Raw genomic sequence first — 27875 nt, 5'->3', positions numbered from 1 at the left:
CTTGGAGTGTACGTAAGGGAAGCAACAAGGAAGACACGAGGCAGGGGGCGCGGCCACCCCCTGGGCGCGCCCTCCACCCTCATGGGCCCCTCGTGGCTCCCCTGATGTATTTCTTCCGCGTATATATATCCATATACCCTAAAACCATCGGGGAGCACAATAGATCGGGAGTTCCGCCGCCAGAATCCTCCGTAGCCACCGAAAACCAATCTAGACCCGTTCCGGCACCCTGCCGGAGGGGGGAATCCCTCTCCAATGGCCACCCGGTGCTCTCCATGATGAGGAGGGAGTAGTTCTCCCTCGGGGCCGAGGGTATGTACCAGTAGCTATGTGTTTGATCTCTCTCTCTCGTGTTCTTGAGGTGGCACGATCTTGATGTATCGCGAGCTTTGCTATTATAGTTGGAACCTATGATGTTTCTCCCCCTCTACTCTCTTGTAATGGATTGAGTTTTCCCTTTGAAGTTATCTTATCGGATTGAGTCTTTAAGGATTTAAGAACTCTTGATGTATGTCTTGCGTGGGATACCTGTGGTGACAATGGGGTATTCTATGATCCACTTGACGTATGTTTTGGTGATCAACTTGCGGGTTCCGCCCATGAACCTATGCATAGGGGTTGGCACACGTTTTTGTCTTGACTCTCCGGTAGAAACTTTGGGGCACTCTTTGAGGTTCCATGTGTTGGTTGAATAGATGAATCTGAGATTGTGTGATGCATATCGTAAAATCATACCCGTGGATACTTGAGGTGACATTGGAGTATCTAGGTGACATTAGGGTTTTGATTGATTTGTGTCTTAAGGTGTTATTCTAGTATGAACTCTAGGGCTGTTTGTGACACTTATAGGAATAGCCCAACAGATTGATTGGAAAGAATAACTTTAAGGTGGTTTCGTACCCTACCATAATGTCTTCGTTTGTTCTCCGTTATTAGTGACTTTGGAGTGACTCTTTGTTGCATGTTGAGGGGTAGTTATGTGATCCAATTATGTTATTATTGTTGAGATAACTTGCACTAGTGGAAGTATGAACCCTAGGCCTTGTTTCAACGCATTGCAATACCGTTTGTGCTCACTTTTATCATTAGTTACCTTGCTGTTTTTATATTTTCAGATTACAAAAACCATTATTTACCATCCATATACCAATTGTATCACCATCTCTTCGCCGAACTAGTGCACCTATAAAATTTACCATTGTATTGGGTGTGTTGGGGACACAAGAGACTCTTTGTTATTTGGTTGCAGGGTTTCTTGAGAGAGACCATCTTCATCCTACGCCTCCTACGGATTGATAAACCGTAGGTCATCCACTTGAGGGAAATTTGCTACTGTCCTACAAACCTCTGCATTTGGAGGCCCAACAACATCTACAAGAAGAAGGTTGTGTAGTAGACATCAAGCTCTTTTCTGGCGCTGTTGCCGGGGAGGTGAGTGCTTGAAGGTATATCTTTAGATCTTGCAATCAAATCTTTTAGTTTCCGGTTTTATCACTAGTTTAGTTTATAAAAGAAAACTAAAAAAATGGAGTTGAGTTTGCCTCATACGCTTCATCTTTTTAATATCTTTCGTGAGAATGATGGAAGGGAAAATTGTGCTCAAGTGCTACAGGAAGAAGTCTATAAAATGTTTGGCACTAAATCTTTGAATGATGAGCATGATTGCAATGGTGTTAGTATGAACTCCTTGAATATCCATAGTACTAATGGTGATTGCACTAGTTACGACGAAAATGTCTCCTATAAACATGTCAATTTTTGTGGAGTGCATTGGGTTTGCAAGTACACACCAAATAGGGAAGATAGATATTGCAAGAGGCATAAGCATTTAGAAACTAAATTGTTGCAAGAGGCTAGATGTTTGTGCTGAAAATTTAAATTTTATTGGCCATACTTGTGAACTTTGCAATGAATGGGGTCATTTAGCTATCCAATGCAAAATGTTTCATGATCTAATCGTGTCCAAAAATTGTGATGACTTGATTTCCCTTGCACATTATATAGAACTTAGTTTTCTTATGGGTTACGAAGAAATGAAACGTATAACTAAGCATCTTCCAGAATTTGCCCGTTATAAACTTCTTGATTTTGATCTAGAAGAAATTTATATGTATTGTGCGGTGAATTGCATTGAAAATCCTTATATTGCCAATTACATAAAGAAAAGAAAACAAATAGAAGATGAAGAGAATACTAATGAAAGGGAAGAGACTTCCCAATATCCTCCTATTATTTCTTTTGATGAATCAGGTAACGAGGAGGAGCCCTCTATTCAACCAATCTCATTAATAAGGAGGTCCAAAAAGAGGATTGAACCCACACATGATGTGGTGAACAAGAAGAAAAGAAAAGGAAGAGAGGTAAAAAGATATCTCTCCCAAATAATGTTGCTCCTATTATTGTTGTGCCTCATGAAAATGAATCAAAAATAATTGTGGAAGATGATGCACTTGATGATGATCTCGTTATGCCTATTGCTTGTTGTGATGATTATGATTGGGAAGATAATGATACTCCTTATGATCTTGAAAATCTTTTCGGCACTTGCTTGGAAGAATATGATAATTTCTATACTATTGGTGCCATCCATACTATTAATGATGAGAGTGATTATGCTTATGAGATGAAAAGGCCCAAGCTTGGGGATGCTATGTTTGATGAAGATGATGTTTTTGAGAATATATTTGCTGCAATTAATATTTGTCCCAAGCTTGGGGATGCTATGTTTAATGAAGATGATATTTTTAGTCTCCCAAGTTTCGATATGAAAATTTATAATGATGATAGCATGCCTCCTACTTATGATGATTATAATATTTATGAAAGTGGATTTGGAGAGGTCATGACTTTATTTAGTGATGTATCCACTATTTCGGAAGAGGTTTCAATTGATTATGATGAGAACAAAGTTGCTACTTATGATGATTATTGTGATGAAACTTATGCTATAAAAAGTAGTGATGATTATATTTATGAAACTTGTCATGATTATGATCACCCTTTTTCTGAATATTACTCTTTTAATGTGGAAACAATTTATAGTATTCGAGTCTCTTATGATACTCCCACTATTCCGAATGAAAAGAATTTTGCTTCTATGGAGAGTAATAAAATGTCTATGCTTGTAGATCATGAAAAGAATGCTTTAGGTGCTGGTTATATTGTTGAATTCATTCATGATGCTACTGAAAATTATTATGAGGGAGGAATATATGCTTGTAGGAATTGCAATAATATCAAGTTTCCTCTCTATGTGCTTAAAGTTATGAAGTTATGCTTGTTTTACCTTCCTATGCAAGTTGATTCTTGTTCCCACAAGTTGTTTGCTCACAAAATACCTATTCATAGGAAGTGGGTTAGACTTAAATGTGCTAGTCATATTCTTCATGATGCTCTCTTTATGTTACAATTCTTATCTTTTATGTGAGCATCATTGAAATCATCATGCCTAGCTAGGGGCGTTAAATGATAGCGCTTGTTGGGAGGCAACCCAACTTTATTTTTGTTCCTTGATTTTTGTTCCTGTTTAGTAATAAATAATTTATCTAGACTCTTTTATGGTTGTGTTTTTTGTGTTTAATTAGTGTTTGTGCCAAGTAGAACCTTTGGGAAGACTTGGGGAAAGTCTTTGCGATCCTGATGTAAAAAACAGAAACTTTAGCGCTCACGAGATTTTCTGCCATTTTTTTATTGGAGAGTGCTATTTAGTTAATTCTTTTTGCAGGTGATTAATAGATAAATTCCTCACGTCCAGAAATTTATTTTAGAATTTTTGGGGTTCCAGAAGTTTGCGTTAGTTACAGATTACTACAGACTGTTCTGTTTTTCGTGTGTTGTTTGCTTATTTTAATGAATCTATGGCTAGTAAAAGAGTTTATAAACCATAGATAAGTTGGAATACAGTAGGTTTAACACCAATATAAATAAACAATGAGTTCATTACAGTACCTTGAAGTGGTGTTTTGTTTTCTTTCGCTAACGGAGCTTACGAGTTTTCTGTTTAGTTTTGTGTTGTGAAGTTTTCAAGTTTTGGGTAAAGATTCGATGGATTATGGAATAAGGAGTGGCAAGAGCCTAAGATTGGGGATTCCCAAGGCACCCCAAGGAAATATCTAAGGACACCTAAAAGCCAAAGCTTGGGGATGCCCCGAAAGGCATCCCCTCTTTCGTCTTCGTTCATCGGTAACTTTACTTGGAGCTATATTTTTATTTACCACACGATATGTGTTTTGCTTGGAGCGTCATTTTATTTTCTTTAGTTTTGCTTGCTTTTTGAATAAAATACCAAGATCTGAAATTATTAAATGTTAGAGAGTCTTCACATAGTTGCATAATTATTCGACTACTCATTGATCTTCACTTATATCTTTCGGAGTAGTTTGTCATTTGCTCTAGTGCTTCACCTTTTAGAGCACGGTGGTGGTTTTATTTTATAGAAATAATTGAACTCTCATGCTTCACTTATATTATTTTGAGAGTCTTTAGAACAGCATGGTAGTTTGCTTTCATTAAGAAACTAGTCCTAATATGATGGGCATCCAAGAGGGATATAATAAAAACTTTCATATGAAGTGCATTAAATACTAAGAGAAGTTTGATACTTGATAATTGTTTTGAGATATGGAGATGGTGATATTAGAGTCATGCTAGTTGAGTAGTTGTGAATTTGAGAAATACTTGTGTTGAGGTTTGTGATTCCCGTAGCATGCACGTATGGTGAACCGTTATGTGACGAAGTCGAAGCATGATTTGTTTATTGATTGTCCTCCTTATGAGTGGCGGTCAGGGACGAGAGATGGTCTTTTCCTACCAATCCACCCCCCTAGGAGCATGCGCGTAGTACTTTGTTTTGATAACTAATAGATTTTTGCTATAAGTATGTGAGTTCTTTATGACTAATGTTGAGTCCATGGATTAGACGCACTCTCACCCTTCCACCATTGCTAGCCTCTCTAATACCGCGCACCTTTCGCCGGTATCATAAACCCACCATATACCTTCCTCAAAACAGCCACCATACCTACCTATCCTGGCATTTCCATAGCCATTCCGAGATATATTGCCATGCAACTTTCCACCGTTCCATTTACTATGACACGCTCCATCATTGTCATATTGCTTTGCATGATCATGTAGTTGACATTTTAGTTGTGGCAAAGCCACCATTCATAATTCTTTCATACATGTCACTCATGAGTCATTGCACATCCCGGTACACCGGCGGAGGCATTCATATAGAGTCATACTTTGTTCTAGTATCGAGTTGTAATTCTTGAGTTGTAAATAAATAGAAGTGTGATGATCATCATTAATAGAGCATTGTCCCAAAAAAGGCCAAATAAAAAAAGGAAGGCAAAAAAAGGCAAAAAAGGGGCCAAATAAAAAATAAAAGGGACAATGCTACTATCCTTTTTTCCACACCTGTGCTTCAAAGTAGCACCATGATCTTCATGATAGAGAGTCTCTTGTTTTGTCACTTTCATATACTAGTGGGAAATTTTCATTATAGAACTTGGCTTGTATATTCCAACAATGGGCTTCCTCAAATGCCCTAGGTCTTCATGAGCAAGCAAGTTGGATGCACACCCACTTAGTTTCTTTTGTTGAGCTTTCATGCATTTATAGCTCTAGTGCATCTGTTGCATGGCAATCCCTACTCACTCACATTGATATCTATTAGTGGGCATCTCCATAGCCCGTTGATACACCTAGTTGATGTGAGACTATCTTCTCCATTTTGTCTTCTCCACAACCACCATCCTGTTCCACCTATAGTGTTATATCCATGGCTCACGCTCATATATTGCGTGAAGATTGAAAAAGTTTGAGAACATCAAAAGTATGAAACAATTGCTTGGCTTGTCATCGGGGTTGTGCATGATTTGAATACGTTGTGTGGTGAAGATGGAGCATAGACAGACTATATGATTTTGTAGGGATAACTTTCTTTGGCCATGTTATTTTGAAGAGACATAATTGCTTAGTTAGTATGCTTGAAATATTATTATTTCTATGTCAATATTAGACTTTTGTCTTGAATCTTATGGATCTGAATATTCTTGCCACAATAAAGAAGAATTACTTAGAGAAATATGTTAGGTAGCATTCCACATCAAAAATTCTGTTTTTATCGTTTACCTACTTGAGGATGAGCAGGAATTAAGCTTGGGGATGTTGATACGTCTCCAACGTATCTATAATTTTTGATTGTTCCATGCTATTATATTTTCAACCTTGGATGTTTTATATGCATTTATATGCTATTTTATATGATTTTTGGACTAACCTATTAACCCAGAGCCCACTGCAGTTTCTGTTTTTTCCTTGTTTTAGAGTATCGTAGAAAAGGAATATCAAACGGAGTCCAATTGACCTGAAACTTCACGGAACTTATTTTTGGAACGGAAGCAACCCAGAAGACTTGGAGTGTACGTAAGGGAAGCAACAAGGAAGGCACGAGGCAGGGGGGTGTGCCCACCCCCTGGGCGCGCCCTCCATTCTCGTGGGCCCCTCTTGGCTCTCCTAATGTATTTCTTCCGCCTGTATATATCCATATACCCTAAAACTATCGGGGAGCACAATAGATCGTGAGTTCCGCCGCCAGAAGCCTCCGTAGCCACCGAAAACCAATCTAGACCCGTTCCGGCACCCTGTCGGAGGGGGGAATCCCTCTCCGGTGGCCATCTTCATCATCCCGGTTCTCTCCATGACGAGGAGGGAGTAGTTCTCCCTCGGGGCCGAGGGTATGTACCAGTAGCTATGTGTTTGATCTATCTCTATCTCGTGTTCTTGAGGTGGCACGATCTTGATGTATTGCGAGCTTTGCTATTATAGTTGGATCCTATGATGTTTCTCCCCCTCTACTCTCTTGTAATGGATTAAGTTTTCCCTTTGAAGTTATCTTATCGGATTGAGTCTTTAAGGATTTAAGAACTCTTGATGTATGTCTTGCGTGGGATACCTGTGGTGACAATGGGGTATTCTATGATCCACTTGATGTATGTTTTGGTGATCAACTTGTGGGTTCCGCCCATGAACCTATGCATAGGGGTTGGCACACGTTTTTGTCTTGACTCTCCGGTAGAAACTTTGGGGCACTCTTTGAGGTTCTATGTGTTGGTTGAATAGATGAATCTGAGATTGTGTGATGCATATCGTATAATCATACCCGCGGATACTTGAGCTGACATTGGAGTATCTAGGTGACATTAGGGTTTTGATTGATTTGTGTCTTAAGGTGTTATTCTAGTACGAACTCTAGGGCTGTTTGTGACACTTATAGGAATAGCCCAACGGATTGATTGGAAAGAATAACTTTGAGGTGGTTTCGTACCCTACCATAATGTCTTCGTTTGTTCTCTGCTATTAGTGACTTTGGAGTGACTCTTTGTTGCATGTTGAGGGATAGTTATGTGACCCAATTATGTTATTATTGTTGAGAGAACTTGCACTAGTGAAAGTATGAACCCTAGGCCTTGTTTCAACGCATTGCAATATCGTTTGTGTTCACTTTTATCATTAGTTACCTTGCTGTTTTTATATTTTCAGATTACAAAAACCATTATGTACCATCCATATACCACTTGTATCACCATCTCTTTGCCGAACTAGTGCACCTATACAATTTACCATTGTATTGGGTGTGTTGGGGACACAAGAGACTCTTTGTTATTTGGTTGCAGGGTTGCTTGAGAGAGACCATCTTCATCCTACGCCTCCTACGGATTGATAAACCTTAGGTCATCCACTGGAGGGAAATTTGCTACTATCCTACAAACCTCTGCACTTGGAGGCCCAACAACGTCTACAAGAAGAAGGTTGTGTAGTAGACATCACGCGCTGTTTTCGCCAGCACTTCGGTTGGGCATGCTGAAGTCCTTCATCCCGCGAACAACGCACGGGGCTCTTCCCACAGCGGTGCCCAGGGCCGCCGACGTGGTGACACTGTTCCTCGCGCACACCATGGGAAGAGAGCGGAGTGGTCGCCGGCATGGGTGTCTTGGAGGTCGCTGCGCCGCTTGGAGGTGGCACAATGACACCCTTAGAGGGCCCCGCGCCGCCTGCGGGGGCCCCAGCTCCGTCTTTGGATCTGGCGACGTGCGGCCGGTCGTCGGGTGTGCGAACGACGCCGCTCGCCAGGCTCCGACTGCCAGGGTGATGCTGGTGCTCGCGGACTGCGATCGGGCCGCTGCTCGCCCGTATTGGTACGGGCCGTTCGGCCCCCGATGAGCCGATCGCTGTGGCCGTCTTCTTCTTGGGAGCCATGGCGATGAAGAAACGCTAGGCTAGCTACTAGACCAGATTCTCACAATTGCGCCCCTTACCTAGCGCACCAAAGATGTCGGTGTGGAACGACACCTATGGGATCACAAGAACCCCTACTACGGTTGCCGGGGCATGGGGTTGCGAGAAGAGCAGGATTAGTAACCAGCACAAGGATCATTTACCCAGGTTCGGGCCGTGAGGATGCGTAAAACCCTAGTCATGCTTTGGTGGGTGTATTTCAGAGAGTTCTTGAGCTCTCGAACTAGCTGTGGTGAGTGTGTGGTTTGAAAAGGCCGAATCCCTCTCCAGTATGCCATGGGCCTCCTTTTATAGTCGAAAGGGGCTGCCACAGTGGCACACAAGAGGTGGAAAGGCGCACAGTGCTATGAGCTTATCGCTCGTATTACAGGACAAGGCGCATTCAATATGTAGCTTAGGTGTCCCCTAACTTTATCAGGGACGGGGGCGAGGCCCGTCCCGTCCGTCGCCGCTCCTCCTTGCTTTGACACGCGCCCTGGCTAGTGACACATGCGGTGCCCCGTAGGCAGGCAGGCAGCTGAGGTGTCACGGTGGCAAAGCCTTCACGAAGATCTGCATGCCGCCACGCAGGCGCTTGCTGAGTTTGCCTGGGAGCTACATGTTGCCATGCAGGTGCCTGCCCAGCTGGTTGGGCTGGCAGCTGCATACGAACGATGGTGGAGACTTGGTTGGTGCAGGCCTGGTAGTGGCCCTGCTGGCGTCCTCGGTGAGGGCCTTGTCGGGTGGCCCTACAAGGGTCTTGCCATGGCACGCTATCATCCCTGGAAAGGACCTTGCCGGGGGTCTGGTGGCCTTCCTCGGCAAGGATCCTGCCGAGGATTGTCGTCTTCTAATCCTCATCTGATCTTGAGTGTTCCTTGTCTCCACAAAGATCTGCATGCCACTATGGAGGTGCCTCCCGAGCCCTGGACCAACGTTATGTTGGAGACTGTGGGCTCAAGGGTGGCTCACTCTGTTGGTGTGGGGCGAGCTGCCCCGGCAAGGGTCTTGCCGGGGGAACCTGCTTCGTCCCTCTGCTCTTTGTGGTCTTGGCCTTGGCGTTGCTCTGGCTGTCTTGGGCTTCAGTTTTACCTTGGTTCACCTCCCCTGCTCTGCTTGGTGTGGCCGCGGGCACGGCTCCGACTGTCTTTGCACCGGTAAAGGGGTACAAAAACGCGCCCCTTCTTTTGTACACTGACAATCCCCTTTTCTGTGTGCATTTACTAGACGCTTATATAAATCTGTGTCATCTTTTATCGAGTAAAATGTAAGTCAGTTCAAGTTAACATTGAGCATTTTTCAGTTCTCTCTCCTGTTAGGGTAATTAGGTAGTTTTACTGGGCCATGCATACTTGCTTCATGTCCTTTCTTTCAGACATTTGGCAAATTAAAATTTCTCATCCAATGTTTAGTTATTTTCTCATTCTATTTTCCTGAAGGTGCCCAAATACAATCAATTTACCCCCTGTAAGTGCACCCAATTTGATGTTTTTGTCAATTGTATTATTTAGAAGGCGCATATTTCTAGCAACCATATAATTTAGAAATGGTATGATATATGTTGCCGTCTTGTGACCCCCAGTTAACAAGCAATTTCAAGAAGAAACACCATTTCACTTAGTTTGATTATTATTTTGCAGGCCTGGTATAGCAAAACTAGAGTTGAAGATCTCTGAGTATACCAAAAAGATGTCATATCTGCAACAGATGGTTCGGGAGCTAGCCTCAAAGGTATAAATTCAGCACTGGATCTTATTTCTGTATTCACACAGTTGTGATTTGGTCATATATTTAAAATCAATTTATACACTTCTATCTGAAATTCCCATTCATTTTGTATTAGTTAGTTTATTGACAATACACTGCAGTATACTATTTGCACTAACAGGGTAGTCTTTGCTGCCCAGTATGACTATAATCTGAACAAAGACTATGCCGAGACAGAGCTGAAGTTGAGGGAACATTGCAATCGTTTATTGGAATAGTAAAATCCTTCAATATGACATACAATAAGGTGAATATATAACTGTCCCCATTGGGCCACAAGGTGGAGGGGAAGCATGCGAGGCAGAACTAGCGGGCACTCTGGTTGGCGCGACAGGTGGAGCGCATCCGGAAGACCGACCGCATGCCGTCCCAGTTCTGGCGCTGCAACTGGTTCCTGTGCTGAAAACCAAACAAAATTCAGATTGCGTCTGAAATGCAACCTGACTGAAGAAGCCTCAAGGTCTCTGTCGGAGTAAATGACCACAAGTAGCCTAGCCGGCACCCCCTGGCTCTTCTGAAAAATTATGAGCCGATCCGGCCCTCAAGAATCCAAGACGTGGGGCCGCCTTCCCCTTGCCGGCTGTCTCCCAGGCCGACTATCGGAGGGCGGCCCGACTTTAGCCCTCATGGAGAAAGCCGTGGGAGGGCCGGCTCCAAGAAGCCGGCCGCGAGAAGGCCAACTCCAAGAAGCCGGCTCCCACAAAGCGGTCAAGATCGTACCCTCGAAGTCTGCATCCACGTAACGGCGATGTGACGGGGCGTGGCTATAGTAAAGCCTGCCACCCCGAATCCCGGAGCACGCCTGGCACAGTGCGCCGTACGGGTGGCCATGACCCGTCCGGCGCGGCACTGTTGCCATGTTGACCCTGATGTCATCCACGACGGGCTGCCAGTGTGGCCCACGGGCGATGGCCCCCTTCAGGCAGAGAGACACCCGAAGGCGGCCAGGCCTCCCCCAGTTGGCCCAAGACAGAGCCGGCTCTCCACAGCCGGCTTGCCACCTCCCTCGAAGGAGACGCCCCATTAAGGAGACAAGACGCGGTGAGGCTACAGCGATCACCCGCCGGACGGCGGCACTGTAGCCACACCCACCTCGGCGAAGCCCTCGTCACCAGGATTGAGCAACAGTAACCAGCCACCGACAAGGCCTTGGACAGTGGGGCCTGCCTGTCAACCAAGGAGCCGGCAGCCGGCGGGACCCACCAGTCGGCGGGCCCTAGTAGCCGGCGCGGAAGCCGGCGAGTGTAGACACAGATGACTAGGCCCCACGCCAGCCAGATTACCATTGTACCCCCGGGGGTAGGCCTATATAAACCCCCCGGGACCCCTCGAGCTGGTCTCAGCCGTCGCTGGTATGCCAGGTCGCGATGCCGTGGACAAGGCCAGAGGGTGAGGGCTGGAGAGCCAGTAGGAGCCCTGAGTCGCGATGCTCAGGCGCCCCCCTTTTATCTTGCAAGCGGTTCGTGCGGGCGAGGGTGAAGGGAACCCCGTGAGGGCCTTGGCTAGTGCAGTTCCCTCCAAGGATCCTGCAGAGTCATCACAGAAAGAAGATGGGGTTGCCATGGCAGTCATTAGTCGATCGTTAGTCACTCAAGAGCTTGCTGGTTGGAGCAGGTGAGGTGTATCAGGGCACCCGTGAGCCAGCGCGGGACTCACGAGGCCCTACCTCTAGGCGGGTTGCGCCTGGCACTGGGCCGTATCTTGAGATGTGTCCCTGCAAAATTTGGTTAGATGCCGGTACTCTACGTCCTCGGGTCCCGGCCCTCGAGCTTGTCTCAGCCGTCGCTGGTATGCCAGGTCGCGATGTCGTGGACAAGGCCAGAGGGTGAGGGCTGGAGAGCCAGTAAGAGCCCTGAGTCGCGATGCTCAGGCACCCCCCTTTAACGTGCAAGTAGTCGACATGGAGAAGAAGGGATGCCGCGGATGGGCATCAAGCAATCAAGCGTGACAGGCGAATGCATAGTTGGAAATAAACGCGATGGAGATACACGCCGCTGGGCCTAGCCCCAGTGGCTTGGGGATGATGCAGCCCGAGGGGCGCCCCCAACAAGGCAAACTAACGACCGAAAGATAAAAGCAGATACATGCCGCAGGGACAGACCCATGCGGCCTGGGAGTGATGCAACCCTAGGAGGGCGCTCCCAGCTGGGAATGACGCTTGAAAGATGTCACCTGAGGATGTCGTTGGCGAAGTGGCGTTGGTGCAGCAGACTCGGTGGGTTGCGGAAGCTGATCCTCACGAGCCCCCAGGCCCCGGGGCCTCGGGAGGCTCCGGAGGCACTGGTGACTCCTCGCGAGCTGTCTTCATCTCCGCCAGCGCCGCGGAACGCCTGTCTTCCTGAGCCTCCATGATGCCCCTTATGAGGTGCTGGTACGCCGCAGCCATGCTCGGCAGGCCGTAAGGCATGCGAACATAGCTGTGGGGTGGACCCCCGCAGCGCCCCACTTGTGAGGGCCAGAGACACTCTGTCCTGGCGATCTGATTGAGCCCTGTTACATCGACGCAGATGCGCAGCCCACCATCCTCGCCTGGATGTGGAGCCACAACTGGTAGATGACGGCAACCTCTCATGATCCTTGACTCTTGTAGTTCTTGAATGGCCTTACTAACGAACTCCTGTTGGTCCGATCTTCCTTGCCTGGCTCCTTCTCGAGGGAAACGTGCTTCAAAGCACGCCTCCACATGGTGCCCAAGCGCCTCCCTCGTGACCCTGGCTAGGTCGGTGGCCCTCCAGGTGAGAGCCCCCGAGCCCTGCCTGAGGAGGGCACCGGGCGCGCTTTCCTATGCGATGGAAGGAGGGTCCTCCTGGGCAGACACGGGCCCTGAAGGGCCTGCCTCCTGAGGGGCTGAGCCTGACGACGTCTTCTTCTTCTTGGGGGTGGTCTCAGGAAGCCTCCTGCTTCCACGATCTGGGTCTTCTAGTGATGCGGCCTGAAAGGCTCGCTCCAGGGAACACACTGCATCCTTCTCTTCATAGGGCACCGTGATGACGCCGCCACTTCCTGGCATCTTGAGGACGTTGTAGCCGTGATGAGTCACGGCCATGAACTTGGCCGGCGCTGGGTACCCGAGGATGGCGTTGTACGGCAGGCGGATGTGGGCGACGTCGAAGTCGATGAGCTCGGTGCGGTAGTTGTTCCGGGCCCTAAAGGTGACAGGGAGGCGGACCTGCCCGATCGGGACTGTGGAACCGTCGGTGACTCCGGAGAAAGGCTTGGTTGGCTGAAGCTGGTCGTAGGGCACTTGGAGGTTGTTGAAGGTTTCCACGGACAGGACGTTGAGCCCTGCCCCTCCGTCGATGAGGGTCTTGGTGACCAGCACATTGCTGATGACTGGGGAGCAAAGCATCGGGAGGACTCCGGCTGTGGCCGAGCACTTGAGCTGGTCTGCTGAGCTGAACGTGATGGCACACGCCGACCACCTGAGGGGGCACGTTGCTTCGAGCTTGGGGAGAACTGCATTCACTTTGCGGGCAAACTGCTTGAAGATACGTTGAGAGGCTGGGGCTTGAGCTCCGCCTAGGATGCAGGCGATTGCGCGCAGCTCTTGGAAGCCCCCTGCCCCCTCGTCTTGATGGCGGTCTTCGTTCCTCCTTGGCGGAGGCGGCAGCGGAGGTAGGCATGCGTTGCCATGGGGACGATCCTCACGAGGTTGATCCCTCCAGTCCCCCTCGCAAGGCAGGTCCCGCCAGCGGTCCTCGCGAGGTTGGTCGCGCCACCCCTGGCGCGGGCTGCGATCTTCCCAGCGTCCTGGGTTTCTTCCTCCTCCTCGGCCGTAGCCCCGGTCAGCACGGTCAGGGCGACAGCCAATCCTTCCTTCTCGCACAGCGCGGAGCTCTTGGCATTCGTTGGTGTTGTGGGTGTGGAGGTCGTGGTACACACAGTACCGGCTGCCCCTGGAGGAGTCGGGCAGATCCTTGCTGCGCTTGGTGTCTGGTTCGGCTGCGAGTACGGCAGCCCCCTTGCGCTTCACGTCCTTGGCCTTGGGCTTCTTCTCTTCTGGGTCCGCGGCAGGCAGCTCGAGGAGGGAGATACGTCCCTCCTCAGCACTGGCGCACTTGTTCGCCAAGTTGAACAGCTCCAGGGAGGTGCAGAGGTCTTCATGCATCGCCAGCTCCTCCTTCATCTTGACGTCGCGCACGCCATCGGAGAAGGCCGAGATGATGGCCTCCTCGGACACCTTGGGGATCTTGAGGCGCGCGCTATTGAAGCGCTGGATGTACTTTGCAGGGTCTCTCCGGGTTGTTGCTTGATGCGGCGCATGTCGCTCACGGCGGGTGGCCGGTCGCGAGTACCTTGGAAGTTGGCGATGAAGCGGGTGCGCATCTGGTCCCAGGAGGAGATCGTGCCTGGAGCCAGATTCAGGAGCCAGGTGCGAGCTCCTTCCTTGAGCGCCATGGGGAACCAGTTTGCCATGACCTTCTTGTCCCCGCTGGCAGCCTCTATGCCCAGCTCATAGAGCTAGAGGAACTCTGCGGGATCAGTTGTGCTGTCGTAGCGAGGAGGCAGGTCCGGCTTGAACTTGCCGGGCCACGCGACGCTGCGCAGCTCGGTGGTGTAGGCGCGGCAGCCCGCGGTGGCCACGAAAGGCTTCGGCTGGTGGAGAGCTTGGCCTTGAGGGTCCCCACGCGCTGCAGCTAGGAGCAGAGCGGGGTCTTGGCATGCCGGAGCTGGAGCAGGGAGCGCCCGGGCAGCTCCTTGCGGGTGAGGGACTTCTTGGCAGCTCCGTGCTGGCTGTACTGGCACCTGACGGAGCGGGTTCCGCCCAGGGGCCACGCGCCTTGGAGCCATGGCGTCTTCTTGGAGAGGAGGCGGCTGGTACGCCCCCGGAGCATCATTGCCCGCGCGGGGCGGAGTGCAGCGCAGCGGAGCGGACGGCGCAGGAGAGCCCCCTGCGGCGCGGACTAGCTCGGCGATGCGGTCGAGCCACTCCTCATAGACGTCGTCGACGGGGCGGTAGCGCAGGAGTTCGTTCGCCGCGATGAGCGCAGCTCGAGCCTCCAAGGGTGCGCGGAGCACGCGGGACGAAGAGCCGGCTGGGGCGAGCGATGGAGTAGAGGTGCGGCCGTCTTGCCGCACGGACGGGTGCTGAGATGATGCCTGCTGCTTGCCCCCCGCCGGGCCGGTGGCGGCGTTGATGGCGGGCGACGGGGAACGACGAGGACGCCCACCGACGGGGGCCGTCTGGGCGACGCGAGAAGCGATGGCGGCCCGGCGCTCGGCGCGGGCCCGACGAGCGTCAGACATGGATGCGACGGTCGGAGGAGAGCGGAGTGGTGGAAGACGAATTCCGGCGCACCCCTACCTGGCGCGCCAAATGTCGGATTCGGGGTTCTGGCAGACCCTTAAGGTTCGAACACTGGGGTGCACGTGGAGATCGCGCCTTCTACCTCTCCGTCTCGCAAGGATCTAAACTACTAAAAGAACTGCACAAGGGACGCAAGATTTATACTGGTTCGGGCCACCATTGTGGTGTAATACCCTACTCCAGTGTGTGGTTGGTGGATTGCCTCCTGGGGCTGGTGATGATGAACAATACAAGGAAGAACAGCCTCGTGAGGGTCTGTTCTTGGTTGGGGTGATGAACTGCTAGGAGGAGTTCAGCCACCTTTCTCTCTCTCTTACTCACTCTCTCTGCTTGCCAACCGGGCGATCCAACCCCGATTCTAGATGATCCCCCCTTCCTTGGGAGTGGCTAGTCCTATTTATAGAGGCCCTAGTCCTCTTCCCAAATATTGAGCGGGAAGGGAGCCAACAATGGCGGGCTAATTTGAAGGGGGACAGTGAGTACACTTATCCTGACTAAAGTTGGTCTTCGCCTGCCAAAGGCTCTGGTGATGACGCCGTGCTAGGCTCCATGGTGACCTCCGTCTCGTAGTCCTCCTGGTCTTGGTCTCGTTGCACCGAAATGGCAACCTTTGCCTGATGCCTTGGTACTCCACGGCTGCGCTTGCCCCCTTTGCACCAAAGAGGAAAGAAGGACGCTGCGCGCGCTGGCACCCGCCTGGCACCCTGAGTCGTCATGGCTTACGTCATGGGCACCTCGCGAGGTACCCTGCCTTGATATCTCCGCCTCCTCGCGAGCCTGCGTGATGAGGCTGCGCCTGAGGATGCGACGTGTCATCCACCCCGCGAGGCTTGGCCCCTCGCGAGGGTATTGAGTCTTGTGTTGATGAAGATGGGCCGCGCTGGGCCCCCATTTGAGCCACGCCGCAGGCCGCAGGCAGGCAAGTCTGGGGACCCCCGTTCCCAGAACGCCGACACACTGGCTCACCTAAATCTCCAAAGGCGAAGGGCTCGCGCCGCCTCCGCCTGCCGGTCCGCCGCCTCCGGCTCCGCAGCCGCCAACCGCTCGGCCCGCAGTCGGAGCCGTGCACGATGAGTTCCCCGACGAGCATGCCGCCTATGTCATCTTTACAAGCTAGCCCGAAGACCGGCGCAGCAAATGCCGAGAGCACCAGGAAGTCAGCATGGTCGCTGCCAACCCCGCCGAGCACATGCACTGGTCAGAAAAACCTATCAGCTGGAGCCGGGCCGACCACCCAGAGGTGATGCCATCTCCCGGCTCTTATGCGTTGGTTCTGGATGCCACCCTTGCAATGGATAGACGCGCCGCCCGTTTCTCCCGCGTGCTGATAGACGGCGGGAGCAGCATCAACATCCTGTACCGTGACACCCTGGAGAAGCTAAACGTCAAGACGAAGCAACTCATGCCTACTCGGACTGTGTTCCATGGCATCATACCCGGCCTGTCCTGCGCCCCCATGGGCAAGATCAAGATTGATGTACTCTTTGGGGACAAGGAGCATTTCCGCCAGAAAGCGATCTGGTTTGAAGTGGTGGACCTGGAGAGCCCCTACCATGCATTGCTTGGCCGACCTGCCTTGGCCAGGTTCATGGTTGTTCCCCACTATGCTTACCTCAAGATGAAGATGCCGAGCACCAAAGGCATCATCACCATAGCCGGCGATTACAAGAAATCTTCCGAGTGCACAGCAGCTAGCAGCCGGCTGGCCGAGTCCCTTGTGATTGCCGAGGAAAAGAAGATGTTGGACTGAGTCGTGGCCATGGCCGGCAAACAGTCGGCCTTGTCCCCCGATCCCAAGGAGTATGATGCACAAGGATCTTTCCAGCCGGCCAAGGAGACGAAGAAGATACCTCTTGACCCTGAGCACCCAGAGAGGTTTGTCGTCATCGGGGCAAACCTAAACAGCAAATAGGAAGGCGAGCTCGCCGATTTCCTCCGTGAGAATCGGGACATCTTTGCATGGTCCCCCAAGGACATGCCGGGTGTTCCGAAGGAATTCGCCGAGCACAAGCTACACGTCCGAGAAGACGCAAAACCAGTTAAACAACCCCTCCGCCGACTGTCGGAGGAGAAAAGAAGGATTGTAGGAGATGAGATAGCCCGGCTTCTGGCAGCCGGCTTCATTATGGAGGTTTTCTTTCCAGAGTGGCTCGCCAACCCGGTCCTCGTGCTAAAGTAGAACAACAAGTGGCGCATGTGCATAGACTACACGAGCCTCAACAAGGCCTGCCCCAAAGATCCCTTTGCCCTGCCAAGGATTGATCAAGTGATAGACTCCACGGCCGGATGCGAGCTGTTGAGTTTCTTGGATGCTTACTCAGGATACCACCAGATAAAGTTAGATCCGGCAGATCGCCAGAAGACCGCCTTCATCATGCCATTCGGAGCCTTCTGCTACCTGACTATGACATTCGGCTTGAGAAATGCCGGTGCCACTTTTCAGCGCTGCATGCAGAAGTGCCTCCTTAAGCAGCTCGGCAGAAATGCCCATGTCTACGTAGACGACATTGTGGTGAAGATGGAGAAGCGCGACACCTTGCTAGAAGACCTCAAGGAAACATTTGAGAACCTACGCCGGTTCCAAATCAAGCTCAACCCCGAGAAATGCATGTTCGGAGTGCCAGCCGGCCAGCTCCTAGGCTTCCTGGTCTCCGAACGCGGCATCGAATGCAACCCAGTAAAGATCAAGGCCATTGAGAGAATGGCGATTCCCACCAAACTTCGAGACGTCCAGAAGTTCACCGGATGCTTGGCCTTCCTGAACCGCTTCATCAGCCGGCTCGGAGAGAAAGCTCTCCCCCTCTACCGCCTCATGAAGAAGACCACTCACTTCGAGTAGAATGACCAAGCCGACCAAGCTTTTCATGAGATGCAGAAGATGCTGGCCACGCCGCCTGTCCTGGCGGCACCGACTGAGAAAGAGCCCATGCTCCTCTACATTGCTGCAACCAGCCAGGTGGTCAGCACCATCATCGTAGCCCAACGCCCAGAAGAGGGCCGAGCCCAGCCGGTCCAGAGGCCGGTGTACTATTTGAGCGAGGTGCTATCTACCTCGAAGCAGAACTACCCGCACTACCAGAAGATGTGCTACGGCGTGTACTTTGCCGCCAAGAAGCTGAAGCCCTATTTCCAAGAGCATCCCATCACGGTTGTATGCACCGCCCCGCTGGCCGAGATCATAGGCAGCCGGGATGCATCCGGCCGGGTGGCGAAATGGGCCATCGAGCTGGCCCCCTACACGATCTTCTACCAGCCTCGCACCGCCATCAAGTCCCAAGCATTGGCCGACTTCCTCGTTGATTGGGCCGAGACCCAGTACCTACCACCAGCTCCCGACTCCACTCATTGGCGCATGCACTTCGACGGGTCCAAGATGCGCACTGGCTTGGGAGCCGGCGTCATCCTCACCTCTCCCAAAGGCGACAAGCTCAGATACATGCTGTAAATTCACTTTGCCACCTCCAACAACGTGGTCGAGTACGAGGCGCTCATACACGGGCTCCGGCTTGCCAAAGAGCTCGGCATTCGCCGGATCCTATGTTATGGCGACTCGGACTTGGTGGTCTAGCAATCATCCGGCGACTGGGATGCCAAGGACGCAAATATGGCAAGCTACCGCTTCCTCGTTCAGCAGATCAGTGGGTACTTTGAAGGATGCGAGTTCCTCCATGTACCGCGAGCCGACAACGAGCCAGCTGATGCCCTGGCTCGAATAGGCTCCACTCGGCAAGCAATACCAACCGGTGTCTCTCTACAATGCCTCCTCAAGCCGTCTATCAAGCCGTCTCCAGAGTTCGATTCCATCTTCGTGCCGCCTGACCCCGATACAGCCGGGTCCGGCTCGAAGAACCAAGAGGGTGACCCGGGGACTACGATAGTCGCCATGGGACATCAGCAGGCGGCTCGGGGACTTCCGTAGTTACGCCCGACCCGGGGACTGCCACACCCGGCTCAGGGACTGCGGTAGTCGGCCCAGAGACTGCACCAACACAACAGGCGGCGGCCGACTCCAGCATTTCACCACCCAGCCCGCCCGCCCTGGTCGCAGTAGCCGCATTGGCAATAGAAGAAGTCGCAGCTCCATCATGGGCTCAGTCCATCCTCAACTTCCTAATAAACCAAGATCTGCCGGCTGACGAAACAGAGGCAAGACAAGTCCAACGCCGAGCCGGAGCATACACAATCGTCAACAGAGAGCTCGTCAAGCGCAGTGTCACTGGAGTCCTCCAGCGATGCGTCGAGCAAGAGAAGGGCATTGCAATCCTCAGAGACATCCACCAAGGAGAATGCGGCCACCATGCGGCCTCAAGATCACTCGTCGCCAAAGCCTTCCGCCATGGTTTCTTTTGGCCGACTGCTTTGGATGACGCCAAGGGGTTAGTTAAACATTGCAAAGGATGCCAACTCTTCAGCTCCAAGCAACACATGCCGGCTTCAGCACTCAAGACCATTCCCCTCACTTGGCCCTTCGCCGTTTGGGGACTGGACATGGTGGGCCCATTCAAGACGGCGCACGGCGGCATGACACATCTGCTTGTCGCCGTGGACAAATTCACCAAATGGATTGAGGCAAAGCCGATCAAGAAGCTGAATGGGCCGACTGACGTGACATTTATCGCAGATATAACAACTCGGTACGGCGTGCCACACAGCATCATCACCGACAATGGCACGAATTTCGCCAAGGGATCCTTGGCACGTTTCTGCGCGATGCAGGGCATCCGGTTGGACTTAGCGTCCGTTGCCCACCCGCAGTCAAACGGCCAGGTCGAGCGAGCCAACGGCCTCATCCTTGCCGGCATCAAGCCCCGACTGGTCGTACCACTGGAGCGTTCAGCCGGCTGTTGGCTCGAAGAGCTGCCGGCCGTCCTCTGGAGTCTGCGCACTACCCCAAACAAGTCAACCGGCTTCACTCCTTTCTTCCTCGTGTATGGTGCCGAGGCGGTCATCCCAACTGACATCAAGTTCGACTCGCCTCGGGTAACCATGTACACGGAAGCAGAGGCCAAGGAAGCACGAGAAGACGGTGTCGACCTGCTGGAAGAAGGCCGGCTGTTAGCCCTCAGCCGGTCCGCCATCTATCAGCAGGGCCTGCGCCGCTACCACAGCCGGAAGGTCAAGCCAAGATCCTTCCAAGAGGGCGATCTTGTGCTCCGGCTGATCCAGCGAACAGCCGGCCAGCACAAGCTCTCGGCCCCTTGGGAGGGCCTCTTCGTCATCAGTAGAGCTTTAGGCAACGACTCCTACTACCTGATCGACGCGCAGAAGCCGATGGCACGAAAGAGAGACGACTCCGGCAAGGAGTCAGAACGACCATGGAACGCCAACCTCCTCCGAAGATTTTACAGTTGAAATGCAGTATGTATCACGCTAACTTTTGTACTAAGTACGAGACAATAGGCCCCCCGAGGAGAGCTCGGGGACTGCCATCTTTTATCTATGAATGAAGAGTATCATGCTTATGACCTTGTCATTACATTCACCTTTTCCGTTCGGCACCGGGTTCTACTAGTCGGCTTGGGGACTGGCCGCCTGGAGTTATATTAGAAGTCCTACCCGCGGTCAGACAAGTAGTGTGCCGGCTCCCAAGCCTTCTCTTGCCAAAAGTCGCAGATCAAAGAACCGGCTGTCCGGCTGGCAAGAGTTAAAGGCAGGAAAGGACGCCCACACGAAAAACGGCTAGGGACTAACGGACTAATATAACAAAAGCCGGTTTTTCTCCCACCACCGACCGACTACCAGAGTAGCCGGCCGGCCGGCTTCCATTCACCTCGCTTCAATCTAAGAAAGCTAGAGTACTTGCCCTGCCAAAAGGGGAATGCGGCAAAGGAAACAGCCTAAGGATAAAAAGCATACACGAACGGAAACCAAACACGCACACAATCATATTTACATAAAAGACCTTCAAAAGGACAGCATTCAACATAGTTCGAATACACCCCCAGTGGGTGGAACTATGCAAGTTTAATAAAATTGTTCAAAAGGATAACAAGCAGGAAAAACAAGGATGGCAGATTAAGCCAGGGGAGCGACTAGCGAGTCGGGCAGGTCGGTGGAGACGGCAGTGCTGGCTGGAGGAGTGGCCGGCTGGCGAACCTCGGCATGATCACCGCCTCCCATAAAGGGCGCGCTAGCACGCGCCTCATTGCTGGAAGCACAGTCAGGCTGAGGCTGGTTGGCCGCTTCACCGGCCGGCTCAACGTCTTCGCCTTCCTCTCCTTCGTCGTCTTCACCTTCGTCGCTGGAGGCGATCTCTTCTGCCGAGTCCTCACCCGCTGTCGGGTCCAGCCCGAATCACTCCTCCGGCCGGGCAATGCCGTCGTCATTTATTTCAGGAGCGAAGACGCTGATGTTAGTACACTCGGCGATCGTTGAAGCGCGCTGAGCGATAGCCAGCCGCACCTCCTCCATCTCCTCGTCGGCCTCCAGCCGCCAGGTGCGCAGCTGGTCCAGGTTCAGCCCTAGATACCAGGCTCGGACGAACTCCAGCGCCCGCGCAGCTCCAAGCCAGGCTGTCGATGCCTTCCAGGCCTCAAAGCGGCCAACCGCAACCTCCAGCCAGTCGGCAGTCCGACTCGGGGTGCGGGGAATCGCCTCGCCTGGCCAGAGGGCGGCCAACACCTGCGCCCCGGCGCGCTGGAGGCGACGGAGCATACGGTGAGCCGGCTGCAGTCGGGCTTGGACCGCCAAGAGTTGCTCCTCAAGCGTCCGGCTCGTGTCCGGCGCGATTTCATCTCCTGCCTGCCGGCGTGCCTCGTGGTGGGCCTCGATGGTTTGGGTGGCGAAGACGGAGTAGCCGGGAAAGTATTCTGCACAGAGAACAAAAAGCAGCACAAGTCAGAACACAAATCAGGGATCAAGGGGCAAGCAAGGAGTGAAGAAGGTGGCTTACCATCGATCAGATCCTCGATACGACCGAAGCCCTCGCCCAGCGCCTGCTTCGCCTCAGCCCAGCCCGCCGCTTCGGTCTCAAACTCGGCCTTCAGGGCGTCCTCGCTGTCCTGCGCCTTCTTCAGGGCCGCCTTGTGGCTCTCCTCCTGGCCGGACAACTTCTTGGCCAGGCGGTCACGCTCCAGGACCAAGGCATTGTACTCGGCTTCCTTGGTGCGAAGGGAGGCCTGGGCCCCGCTGAGCTGCCCCCTCAAGTCGGCATTGGCTCCTACAAGCATGAAGACAAAGGAAAAATTAATAAGGAAGAAGTCGTCAAGGAAGATCCGACCCAACTACTCAGCAGTCGGCCCGAATCTCGGGGACTACACCCAGTGGATGCGCTGACGCGCCCCCACAGGAGATGAACGAAACAAAGCACGCACTCCGGCTGCTGGTCAGGTCCTCGGTTCTCCAGCCCAGCTCCTGAGCCTAGGAGTTGAAGGTGGCAGCGCGAAGGTTATGATACTCCTGGAAGATTATACAGGAGGCGAGGATAGGATAAGTTAGTTGTGAGGACCTAGTAAGTTCCAAGCCGCCTGCGCAGCAGCCGACTCGGAACTCGGGGATTACACCCAGTGGGTGCGCTGAAGCGCCCCCATGGAAGAAATCAAAAGAGCAAAATAACCAAGGCCAGAAGACTCACCCGGATGACGGCCCGCGTCGCGAGGAACTCTTGGGTGTATCGCTGCAGCAAGGCGGCCTGAGCTTGAAGCCGGTTCCGGACCTCCCGGGCCGCCGCGTTCAGCTCGCTCGTCCCCCCGCTGGGAGTCCACTCGGACATGCTGGCGCTGGCCGCCTCTAGGGCCTCCGCCGTCTGGCTGGCGCCCGCAGCTCGGTGCGGTTCTCGCACGGAGGTGCCTCCCCCTGCGCGCCGGCGCAATGCCGGCTGCACCTCGAGGCCGGCCCCTGCCTCCGGCTCGCCCCCAGCCGGCTGCTCTAGCGCCGCGGCTGATTGGCCACTTTGGCCCGCTCCAGTCGGCGCCGTCTGCGGCGCCCCCTCCATGAAGATCACGTGGTCCTCCCTCCTCTCCATCACCAGCCGGTCTGGGTCGACCTCCTCCGACGGGGGCACGGAGATGTCGGGGGCCATGGCGCGGAGGGGAACGACGAGCAGCGGAGGCTGGTTGTGCGAGGCCTCTGCCTCCGTCTCCACGGCTGCCGCCTCCGCCCGGGCCTTGGCCGCCGCGTCAGCCTGCTCCTTCGCCGCATGGGCGGTCCTTCGCTCCGCCGCCTCCCGCTCCTCCCGTGCCTCCCGTGCGTTCCGCTCCGTGGCCTCCCTAAGGTCGGCACGGGGATCCACGCGACGGGAGCCCGAAGACCCTCCAGTCGGCCCGACTACGGAGCCGCTAGGACCTCGCTCAAGGGAAAGCGGTGCCTTGTCCAGCGAGCAAAGAAAGGTTTAGAAGAGCTTCAATCGAAAGGACAACAAAAAATATATATATACAAGACGTTTGACGACTTACGCCGAGATCGCCTGCGGCTGTTTCACCACCTTGCGGAAGCGGGCCGCCTTCACGGCTGCCTCATCCCACTTGGTCGCCGCCGTGGAAGCCTTGGATTTCTTCGGCCAACTACCGAAGAAGGTCCACGCGGCCCGGCGCTTCTACGCGCCGCCACGGGCAGCCAGTGCGGCAGACGGGCCCGTGCCTTGATGATCAAGCGCCGGCTGGCGGTGCGGGGCGGCTTCGACCTCATCATCATCCGGCCAGTCCTCGAAGCCGGCCCCGAGCCCCACGCCGCCGGCTTCGTCGCCTTCCCCCACGATGGCGTCTTCCATGGCGGCCGCTCCCAGGTCCGGATCGTCGGCGTCATCCGCCGTGCGGTCGGGGAGGAGTTGGCGCTCTACCCCTGCGGCCCCGGCCGTCGGCGGAAGAAGAGGGTTCTGCTAAAGGCAAACCAACTGATCAGAGTTCGGCTATCATGAGGCCAGCTACAAAAAGGAAGAAAAGAAGAAAACTTACGGCAGGCGGAGGGTTGGCGCGGGAATACGGCCCCTTGCCGTATCGCCAATCCTCGGCGAGCTTGTAGTTGGAGATGTAGTTCACCATGTAAGACACCTCTGCATGAGGCATCTCCCCGGTGCTCAGCCGGCACGGGTCGAAGCGGCCGCTCATCTGGCAAATCATGTGAGGCCGGCCTTGGAGCGGAAGTACTCGGTGCTCCACGAAGGCGGCCACCAAGTCGGCTCCGGTCAGGCCCTCCGACTGGATCATCACCCGGAGCCGGGAGACGACTGCGTTCTCGGCCTGAGACAACGACCTGGCCCGGTAGCTCCACGAAGGTTGCCTCCTAGCCGGCGGGCCGGCTACGTAAGCCGGCAGGTTGACGTAGTCGCCTTGCTGAGCAACGTTCTTCATGTAAAAGTAGGATTTCTGCCAGAGCTTCACCGAATGGATCAGCGGGATGGGCGGGAACGGATTGTTCTCGCCCGTCCACCTCATGGCAATGAAGGCTCTGCAGGGGGCGGGCACGCCCGCGACGACGGTGCCGAGCTTTCTCTGGAAGAATTCCCCCCAGAGCTCGAGCATGGGGAGAACCCCAAGAAAGCCCTCGCACAGGGTGACGAAAGCCGACAGCAGCACCACCGCGTTGGGCGTGAGGTGATGCGGCTGGAGGTGGTAGAATTCTAGGAAGGCTCGAAGGAATCCGCTCGCTGGGAGGCCAAAGCCGCGCAGGCAGTGCGAGCAGAAGATCACCCGCTTGCCCTCCTCCGGTGCCGGCAAAATCTCCCTCGCCGGCGCTTGACGAACCCGCACGAAGTTCTCACCCGGCAGGCGCCGCGTCCGGCAGAGGAACTCGACGTGGTCCTCGTGGACGTTGGAGCCATCCCATGAGCTCGACAGCACCATGGGAGCGACGCGGCGAGGAGCAAGACGATGCGACGGCGGAGACGCGCACGACCCCGCTACGGCGGGACCAAAGGAACCGAGAGGTTCGATGGCGGAACGGCGCGGCAATGGGTTGCTGCGGCGGCGGAGGGAAGAAGAAGGAAGGCGAGAAGGGGCGGAGCGAGGGAGAGCGTGCGAGCCTCTGCCGCTCCCCCTCCTCCCCCTACTTATAGACCCGCGCGGCGGAGCCGAGGAGGCGTGGCGTGGGGGAACGTGGGGATCAACTGCGCCCACTCCCCCACGTCCCGCAATTATTGCGCCCTGATGGCGTAATAAAACCGCCGCAGGAAGGCGAGCGATCCGTGTGGGCCTCAGAAGATCCGCGCTCGGGCCGAGGCCTGGGAGTGGCAGGCCCGGGCCTGCGGTGGCGTCCCATCGCGCGCGTGCGTTGGCAGGATTTCCTTGCCACGTGGCCCGCGGGACGGCGCGCGGTCAGCTCGCAGGCCGACCCGCGTTCCCGCCTACGAGAAACGGGGCTTTCCGAAGACGGCGCGCACAAGCAAAGCCAGCCCCTCAGGATACGAAGCTGACCAAGCTTCTCGTCCCTTTGTCAGCCTTGAAGCTCGATCAGCTTCGGGGGCTACTGTCGGAGTAAATGACCACGAGTAGCCTAGCCGGCACCCCCTGGCTCTTCTGAAAAATTACGAGTCGATCCGGCCCTCAAGAATCCAAGACGTGGGGTCGCCTTCCCCTTGCCGGCTGTCTCCCAGGCCGACTATCGGAGGGTGGCCCGACTTTAGCCCACATGGAGAAAGCCGTGGGAGGGCCGGCTCCAAGAAGCCGGCCGCGAGAAGGCCGACTCCAAGAAGCCGGCTCCCACAAAGCGGTCAAGATCGTACCCTCGAAGTCTGCATCCACGTAACGGCGATGTGACGGGGCGTGGCTACAGTAAAGCCTGCCACCCCCGAATCCCGGAGCACGCCTGGCACAGTGCGCCGTACGGGTGGCCATGACCCATCCGGTGCGGCACTGTTGCCACGTTGACCCTGATGTCATCCACGACGGGCTGCGAGTGTCGCCCACGGGCGGTGGCCCCCTTCAGGCAGAGAGACACCCGAAGGCGGCTAGGCCTCCCCCAGTCGGCCCAAGACAGAGCCGGCTCTCCACAGCCGGCTTGCCACCTCCCTCGAAGGAGACGCCCCATTAAGGAGACAAGACGCGGTGAGGCTACAGCGATCACCCGCCGGACGGCGGCACTGTAGCCACGCCCACCTCGGCGAAGCCCTCGTCACCAGGATTGAGCAACAGTAACCAGCCACCGACAAGGCCCTAGACAGTGGGGCCTGCCTGTCGACCAAGGAGCCGGCAGCCGGCGGGACCCACCAGCCGGCGGGCCCCAGTAGCCGGCGCGGAAGCCAGCAAGTGTAGACACAGACGGCTGGGCCCCACGCCCAGCCGGATTACCATTGTACCCCCGGGGGGTAGGCCTATATAAACCCCCCGGGACACCCATGCAAAGGGGGGATCCCTGCTAGTTTTAGACACCACATAGGGAGGAGAAGAGAGCGAGTAGTGCCCTTCTTCCTCCTCTCGCCAAACAGCTCAAGGAGCACCGTGTAGCTACTTTTTCATCTAGTGATCATGCGGAGACCCCGCAGAGCAGCAGTAGGGGTGTTATCTCCACGGAGAGCCCCGAAGCTGGGTAAGATTCGCCGGCGTGCATGTCTTCGCCTCATCCCGCTTCCAGGCACCGGCGACGTCTTACTGGCTCCCACAATGATAAGCCACCCGTTGGCATATGTCGCACCTACCACCCGACAGTCTCAGTGCAAGCTTCTGGGACAAGATGTACATGAAATTATTTGAATCAATCTGTTGTGGGTGTTGCTTTACTCTGTAATATGTACAATCTTAATGTCTGTGACCTGAGATTCAGTAGCATGTTATGAGCTAATGATAATGGCTTGCTGACTAATGTACTCAAAACTTTAAGTCATCTTTTCTTTAAGCTTAGTGGTAATTGTAGAAAAAGGAAAAAACATGAGCTAATACTATGATCTTTTATCTTCACACTTATTGGCACTTATTTTTTGGTGTTATATTTTATCTCACTACTTTCTGGTTGCTTCCTAGCTTTTCTTCAGGAACAAATATTAAATTGTGAATTCATTTGAGACCTTGCCATCTTATAATGAAGAATCTATAAGAGATTGTTCAGTTGTTGTGTCTTCTCACACTTCCATTGTGGGGTTTAAACTGTTTTAGGTGAAATTGTGAAGGGGTTGTGATATGGTTGATAACATTCAAATATGGAATTTTGATAACTCATTTATGTGCATGAGACCGGTAGATGGTAGGATGCCTTGGATTTTGATTCAGTAATGCCTGAAAAGAGTCTTCGGAATTGTATAGCTATTCTATCCGAGTGGTAACTGGGATAGATGTCAGTGATGTACTAAATCTCGATACATTGTAAGAGATCTCATCAAAATTTAAACTCACGGAGTTTAAGGAATGTATCCAAATCATTGCACATATATGTGGATTGAAAATTTAAGCTTTAAAGTATTCAAATTTTGAATTCTGACAAGACGTGCATTGCATGTGCACACTTACTAGTAATATAAATACATTTGATGTAGGTCGTATCATATTCTCATGAGAGATAACTCTAGAAACGTAAGTACATGATAATTCAGTTGTCGTTCGTGAGCTCTAGTCACTGGTCCTTTCATCTTGAAACTTGAGCTAGTGTAGGA

This window comes from Triticum dicoccoides, chromosome 5A (genome assembly GCF_002162155.2).
Source record: "Triticum dicoccoides isolate Atlit2015 ecotype Zavitan chromosome 5A, WEW_v2.0, whole genome shotgun sequence".
NCBI classification, from domain to species: Eukaryota; Viridiplantae; Streptophyta; class Magnoliopsida; order Poales; family Poaceae; genus Triticum; species Triticum dicoccoides.
Note: the sequence above shows the minus strand (reverse complement) of the source record.